This window comes from Microcebus murinus, chromosome 13 (assembly GCF_040939455.1).
Source record: "Microcebus murinus isolate Inina chromosome 13, M.murinus_Inina_mat1.0, whole genome shotgun sequence".
Classification (NCBI taxonomy): Eukaryota; Metazoa; Chordata; class Mammalia; order Primates; family Cheirogaleidae; genus Microcebus; species Microcebus murinus.
Window position 1 is genome coordinate 2434051 of NC_134116.1, and position 8317 is coordinate 2442367.

Here is an 8317-nt window from a genome sequence, read left to right on the forward strand (position 1 = left end):
TTTTAAATGACTTAACGTATATTAGCAAATCACCCTCCAGAAAAGTGATTCCAATTTATTTGTTTTAACTTTGCAAATTTGATAGTCTTAAAATAGTATGTTATTTCAACTTGCATTTCTCTGTTTATCACCCATTTTATTAATATTTCTTCTTTTACGAATTAGAAGTTCATTTTATGTTTCTTTCTTTTTTTCTTTTATCATATTATGGGGGTACAAATATTGTTAGGATTACATATATTGCCCCTGCCATTCCTCGCCCTGCCCCCCACCTTACCAAAACATCATGCGTGTCCTAAACCCAGTGGTGCACATCGCACCTATTTTGTAAATATATATCCTTCCCCTCCTCCCCCCTCCCATCTGCCCACCACCCGATAAAAGTTTTCTTTTTTTTTTTTTCCTTTTTTGATCTTTGGGTTACATCGTATATCTTTGCCTTTCCCTATGAAGGGTTAGAGGTATTCCCTCCCCCCACACACACACAATGCTCGCCACAACCCTAAGATGTGTATCGCCCCCTCCCCCAACCCTGATGAGCACTACCACCATTTGAGCACCATAGTTTTAATCAGTCAGTACCAATTTGATGGCAAGTAGATGTTGAGCCCATTTTCTTGATCTTGTGTCACCTCACTTTGGATAATGGGCTTAAGCTTAATCCAGGATAGCATAAACGGTGCTAGCTCACTATCATTTCTTAGAATTGAGTAGTATTCCATTGTGAACATATACCAAATTTTAATTATCCACTCATTAATTGACAGACACTTGGGTTGTTTTCATGATCTTGCAATAGTGAATTGTGCTGCCTTAAACACTCAGGTGCAGATGTCTTCATAGTTGAATGTCTTATGCTCTTTTGGGTGGATGCCCAACAATGCTATTGCTGGGTCGAATGGTATTTCTATATCTAGCTGTTTGAGGTATCTCCAAATTCTTTTACACAGAGGTTGCACTAATTTGCAGTCCCACCAGCAGTGTAGGAGTGTTCCTGTCTCTCCGCATCCTCGCCAGCATTTGTTGTTTGGGGATTTCTTGATATTGGCCATTCTCACTGGTGTTAGATGGTATCTCATTGTGGTTTTGATTTGCATTTCTCTGATGATTAGAGATGTTGAGCATTTTTTTATATGTTTGCAGGCCATTATTCTGTCTTCTTTGGAGAGGTTTCTGTTCATTTCTGTTGCCCATTTCTTGATGCGATTGTTTTATTTTTTCTTAATTCTTTTAAGTTCTAGATAGATTCTTGTTATTAGACCTTTATCAGAGGTGTAGAGAGCAAATATTTGGTCCCACTCTGTGGGTTGTCTATTTGCTCTAATGATGGTTTCCTTGGCTGTGCAGAAACTTTTTGATTTTATCAGATCCCATTTGTTTATTTTTGATGCAGCAGTGAATGCCTTGGGGGTCTTCCTCAAAAATTCTTTGCCTAGACCAATGTCTAATAAGGTTTTGCCAACGTCTTCTTCTAGGATTCTTAAGGTTTCATGCCTTAGGTTTAAGTCTGTTATCCTTCTTGAGGGAATTTTTGTGAGAGGTGAGAGGTTGGGGTCCTGTTTCAATCTTCTGCATGTAGCTAACCAGTTTTCCCAGCACCATTTATTGAAGAGGGATTCTTTTCCCCATTGTATATCTTTGTCAGCTTTATCAAAGATTAGGTTGCCGTATACTGATGGTTTCATCTCTGGTATCCCAGATCTATTCCAGATATCCATACTTCTGTTCTTGTGCCAATACCAGGCTAATTTAACTATTATTGCTTTATAGTACAGCTTGAAGTCAGAAAGACTGATGCCTCCCAGTTTGTTCTTCTTACTTAAGATTGCTTTGGCTATACAAGGTTTCTTCTGGTTCCATACAAAGTGCAGAATTATATTTTCTAGATCTGTAAAGAATAATGGTGATATTTTGATGGGGATTGCATTAATTCTGTAGATAACTTTAGATAATATTGACATTTTAACTATATTGATTCTACCAATCCATGAACAAAGAAGATTTTCCATCCATTCAAATCATTTGCAATTTCTTTTTTTAGTGTTTCGTAGTTCTCCTTGTATAAATCTTTCGTATCTTTTGTTAAGTATACTCCTAGATATTTAATTTTCCTTGGAGCTATAGTAAAGGGTATTGCATTTTTGATTTGAGTTTCTGCTTGATGGTTCTTGACATATATGAATGCTTCTGATTTGTGTATATTGATTTTATAACCTGAAACTTTACCAAATGTTTTTATTAAATATAGGAGTCTCTTGGATGAATCCGTGGGGTTTTCTAGGTATAATATCATATCATCAGCGAAGAACGAAAGTTTGATCACATCTGCCCCCACTTGGATGCCCTTAATACCTCTCTCTTGTCTGATTGCTATAGCTAGGACTTCGAGGACTGTGTTGAATAGAAGAGGAGACAGTGGGCATCCTTGTCTAGTTCTGGTTTGAAGAGGAAATGATTTCAATTTTTCCCCATTTAGTATGATATTAGCAGTGGTTTTGTCATAAATGGATTTGATAAGTTTAAGGTATGAACCGTCTGTGTCTATTTTGTTAAGAGTTTTTATCATAAAGGTGTCTTTGACTTTATCAAATGCTTTTTCTGCATCTATTGTCAGAATCATATGGTCTTTGTTCTTGATTTTATTTATGAAGTGAATTGCGTTTATATACTTGCATATGTTAAAGCAGCCTTGCATGCCTAGAATAAAGCCTGCCCGGTCATGGTGAATTATTTTTTGATGTGCTGCTGAATTCTATTTGCTAGAATTTTATTTAGGATTTTTGCATCTGTATTCATGAGGGATATTGGTCTGTAATTTTATTTTTTTGTTACCTCCTTTCCTGGCTTTGGTATCAAGGTGATATTGGATTCATAGAATGAGTTAGGAAGGATACCATCTTTCTCAATGGTGTTGAATAGTTTCTGTAGTATAGGTAGGGGTTCATCTTTGTATGTTTGGTAGAACTCTGAAGTGTAGCCATCGGGTCCAGGACTTTTCCATTTGGGGAGGTTTTTAATTACTGCTTCAATTGCAGAGCTTGAGATTGGTCTATTCAGGAGATCTGTTACCTCCTGGGTGAACTTAGGGAGGTTGTATGTATCCAGGAATTTGTCCATTTCATCTTCGTTCTGTAGTTTTGGGGCATATAGATTTTTATAGTAATCAAATATAATGTTTTGTATTTCTGTGGTGTATGTTGTGATCTCTCCTTTTTCATTTCTTATTGAGTTTATTAGAGTCTTTTCCCTTTGAGTCCTTGTCAATCTAGCAAGAGGGCTATCAATTTTGTTTATCTTTTCTAAAAACCAGCTTCTGGTTTTGTTGATCTTTAGTATAGTTCTCTTGTTCTCCAATGCATTCAGTTCCGCTTTTATCTTTGTTATTTCTTTTCTTCTACTAGGATTGGAAGTTGTTTGCTCTTCCTTTTCCAGTTCCCTGAGCTTATTCATTAGGTTGTCAGTATCTAAGCATTGTGTTTTTTGGATGTGAGCGTTAATTGCTATTAGTTTTCCTCTCAGGTAAGATTTGCTGTATCCCACAGGTTTTTGGTAACAAGTATCACCATTATCATTTTGTTCAAAGAAATTCTTGATTTCCCTCTGAATTTCTTTCTTGACCCAATAATTTTTCAATAATAGATTGTTTAGTTTCCATGATTTTGTTAGGCGGTGAATGTTTCTGTTGGAATTGAACTGTAATTTTATACCATTATGGTCAGAGAAGATACAAGGTATAATTTTTATTTTCTTGAATTTTTTTCAGATCTGATTTGTGGCCTAGGATGTGATCAATTTTGGAGAAGGATCCATGGGCTGCTGAGAAGAATGTAAATTTAACTTTATTTGGGTGGAATGTTCTATAGAGATCTGTCAGATCTTTTTGATCAAGAGCTCTGTTCAGGTCCATTATTTGCTTATTTTCTGTTTGGAGGATCTATCCAGATCATTTGATGGAGTGTTGAAGTCCCCTGCTACTATGGCAGTGTTATGTAACATGGTGTTTAGATTAGACAAGATTTGTTTTATGTAATTGGGTGCCCCTGCCTTGGGTGCACAGATATTCAGAATTGTTAAATCTTCTTGTTGGATCTTCCCTTTCACCATTATAAAATTGCCCTCTTTATTCTTTTTTACTTTTGTTATTTTAAAGCTTATATTTGCAAATAGTATAGCTACCCCAGCTTTCTTTTGACTTCTGTTTGACTGGATGCTAGCTTTCCATCCCTTGATCTTCAGCCGGAAAGCATCTTTGTGAGTTAGATGTGTTTCCTGTAGACAGCAGATGCTAGGCTTGTGGAGTTTTATATCCACTCTGCCAGTCTATGCCTCTTCAGAGGACAGTTTAAACCATTTACATTTATTGAAAGGATTGAAATTGAAGGAAGATTTCCATTCATATTGTTCAGCGAAGACTTATGGCTTTGTCTTACTCCTTGTGCCATTATGTAGATCAGGATCTAAACTTTAATTCTTTAAAGATTTTACTTTGAGGAGTGTCTATTGCTCTATTCAGTTAGAAATGCGGGTCTGAGAACTTCCTGTAGGGCTGGTTTGGACTTTGCATATTCCTTCAGTGATTGCTTGTCTGAGAAGGACTTTATTTCTCCTTCATAGATGAAACTTAATTTTTCCGGATAAAGAATTCTAGGTTTGGCATTGTTCTGTTTTAGTAGGTTAAGGATAGGCATCCAATCCCTCCTAGCTTGTAAGGTTTCAGATGAGAAGTCTGCTGTTAGTCTGATAGGTTTTCCTTTATAGGTTAATTGTTGTTTTTGTCTCGCTGAACGGAGTATGGCTTCTTTCACATTTACTTTGGTCAACCTAATGACCATGTGACGAGATGATTGCCTTTCCATGTCGAGTCTCCTAGGAGTTCTGTGTGCTTCTTATATTTGGATATCAAGATTTCTGGCCAGGCCCGGCATGTTTTCCTCTAGTATTCCATGAAATAAGTTTTCCAGCCCTTGTGATTGTTCCTCTTCCTCTTCCAGAAACCCGATCACCCTGAGGTTCAGCTTTTTTACATAATCCCATACTTCTTGTAAGATTTGGTCTTGTTTCTTGTTTCTGTGTTCCCTTTCTTTGTCTGATTTGTTTAGTGTATAGGCATAATCTTCAAGCTCTGAGATTCTTTCCTCTGCATGGTCCATCCTGTTTTTGGTGCTTTCTACTGTATTATGGAGGTCCTTGATTGTTTACTTCATTGCCAAGATTTCTGCTTCGTTATTCTAAATAATTTCAATTTCTTTGGAGAATCTTTCATTCATTTCCTGTATTGTTCTTGAGGTTTCTCTGTGTTGTGATTCTATTTTCTCCTCAATTCTGTTGAGCTTTCTGAAAATCCATATTCAAAATCCATATTCAAAATTCTTCTTCCGTCAGTTTAATCGTATGATGTAAGTGGGGGCGTTTGATGGGGATCAAGTATTATCTTTTGGAGGTGACTTTTCTCTCTTCTCCTTCATGTTTCCTGTGATCTTCTGCTGATTCTTTCTCATCTGGATGTTTTGTCAAGGACCAGAGGTGCTAGGGCTGGGTTATTGGCTAAATTCTGGTGTTCCTAAGGATTGATCTCTGGCAGGGCTGGGCATATATGGTCCAGTCCTGTAGTGACTTAGAGGATTTTCATTCTGTTTGGTAGTCTTTGGTCTAATGTCTTCACCTTATGTCTATTGAGATTAATAGGTTTAGGCCCCTTGCTCAGAGATTGGGGGCTTAGATAATTCTTGTGAGTGCAAGATCATTCTCAACCCTTAGATTAAAGAGGGAGGAACTATGATAGAGTTTGAGATTACTCTGTCCAGAAACTGACTGGTGGGGCAGCCGGGGCCACCAATCCCCGTCTTCTGCCTCTTTAATTACACAGATGGAGATAAGCGGCAGGAACGGAAACAGTTTCTATCTTGGCTCCACCCAAGGTGGGGACAGAAACTTTGGAGCCAAGAGCATGGTCCCAGGTCGCAGGAGTGTGTGGGTGTGTGTCATAAAGTCTCTCTGCCTTATATCCACCTAAGGCAGCCTCCTTTAAGACTTGGCCCTGCCCAGGTGGGCTGCATTTTCTGAGCACAGAGTTAGTCAGTGCCACTTGTGCAGTGAGAAACTATCCAATATCAGATTGGTGGAGCAGAGGCGCGTACCAGCACTCTCTCCGCTCCTCCCCTCCGAACACCGAGTCCAAGTCAGCGCTGGAATGGGGGGATGGAAGTGGTGTTGGAGAAGCAGAGGGAGGGGGGTCCGATGGATCAAGGAATCTAACTTTGTGCACTCTGACCTCTCAGCGCTATCCAAAACTTCATCTATATTCAATTAACCTGGACCTGGGAGTGTTTTGCAGGGAGATGCCAGAGTGGGCTCTGGTTCTTGGCATGCAGAGTTCAGACTTACCCCCACCTGAAACTGCCTCAGCTGTGTGGTCTGGAGAACTCAGAGTGTTCCCTGCTCTAGTCTCCTCTCCACACGGCTTTGTCCGGCGCTACCACTTCCCACCAACTTTAGGCACTTCCCGGCCTATGTGGAAGTGGAGCTCGGTGTAGGGGGGGTGTCTCTCAGCTCCAGGCAGGGCTGATGCCACTGCCAGCTGGCAGCAGCTTAAACTACGTCTCGCTCCCTCCCTGTTGTGTATCTCTGATTCCCTGGGTTTTGCGGAAAAATAACCGATTCACCTTTGCTTTAGGCTGTAGACTGTCTTATCCTTCTGTTTCCTGGTGGATGCCTGCAGGCTTGCAAAGCTGGTCCTGTGGAAGTGCAGATCGCTCACATGTGGTTGTCCACTTTCTTCACTTTTCGCTCTGGGAGCAGAGAGCTAGGAGGGCACCCCTACTCTGCCATTTTTCACAATGTCCAGAAGTTCATTTTATTAATCTGTGAAACACATGTTAAGAGTATTACCCGTTAGTTGTAAGTTGCATATTTCCTCCTGTTTGTGCTTTGTTTTTTAATTGTTTATGCTCGTTTTTGTATACAGATTTCTATTTTCTATTTTTTATATATTAATTTTTCCCTTTTTATTTCTTTAGTGTTTGGCTCTAATATTATATTTAGAACAGGCTTCACACCTCGAAATTATTAAACAATTCACATATATTTTCAACTAATACTTTTATACTTTGGGTTTCCTTTTTCTTTCTGTTTTTTTTTTTTTCCTAGCCTGGAGGATTCTGGGAAGTGGATGTTGGTATAGTTTCTACTTTTACTCAAGTCTCCTCATAGAAACAAGACAGAGCCACCAAATAACAAAATCCCATGCACAATATTAATAATAAAATTAGGTGGTGAGGTATACCCCCAAACCCAAAATACCAGCAGATGAGGACAAAATACCAAGTCACAAAAAAAATGTAATGGCAAGGGAGTGTTTGACAACCTGAAAACAGAAGAACCACAAAATTCACAATTTCCAGTGAATATGGTATTCACTGGAAAGTTCAGCAGGCTAATTTGAGACCAACAGATAAAGGTGGGAAGCAGATAAAGGTCATGTCTGATTACCCTGTCCTGCTTTTATCAAGAATCCTGTTAGGTAAAGTTAACCAAAATCCCCCTACTCCTGTTTCCTCTTAGATAACAATGGGAATTGTCCAATCCACTATTGATCCCACTATGAAAGAGCAGACAGGGATAATCAGGAACCCCACAAAGCAGGCCCCCACTTTCTTTAACACTCCCTAAAACAGTAGAGGAGGGCACTCCATGAAGCTAGAAAAGCTATCCTGAACCATGCCTCCTTCTAAATATACAGGAAAACTAATTTTACAGGAAAATGAATAATAGAAACAAATCAATGTCAAATTTCATATAATGAAGAAAAAAAGAGAAAAAAAGTGGAATAAAATCTCCACACACAATAAAAACATGCCATTTTTTTTGTTGCAGACCACAATGCACCGCTCACGGCGTCGGTTGCCCCGGCAATGGGCCTCACGCGGTGAGGCCCACACTTCGGGAGGTGGAGTCCAGGCTGGGTCTCGAGGACCACCCAGTTGCTTGGAGGGGTTAGAGAGGAGTTTCCGCAGGGGCCAAGGAAAGTGATTCTACTTTCACAGAGGTTGTCCCACGGTGTGTTCTTGAATGACAGTCTCAAGAAGTTTTGTCGTCAACCCCCCACATAAGGATTTACAAATTCTGACTGAGGCGGCTTCTCCCTTCGGTGAAAGGGTATCTCTGAAGCAGGGGCGGCTTCACTGGCAAGCCACCAGTGCAGTCGCACAGGAGGGGGTCCCAGGACTCGGTTTAATGCTCTGCTGTCTCATTCTTGAAAACAATCTTTTAACAAAGGGCCCCAGGTTTTCATTTTGCATTGGGCTTGGCTTTTAGTCTG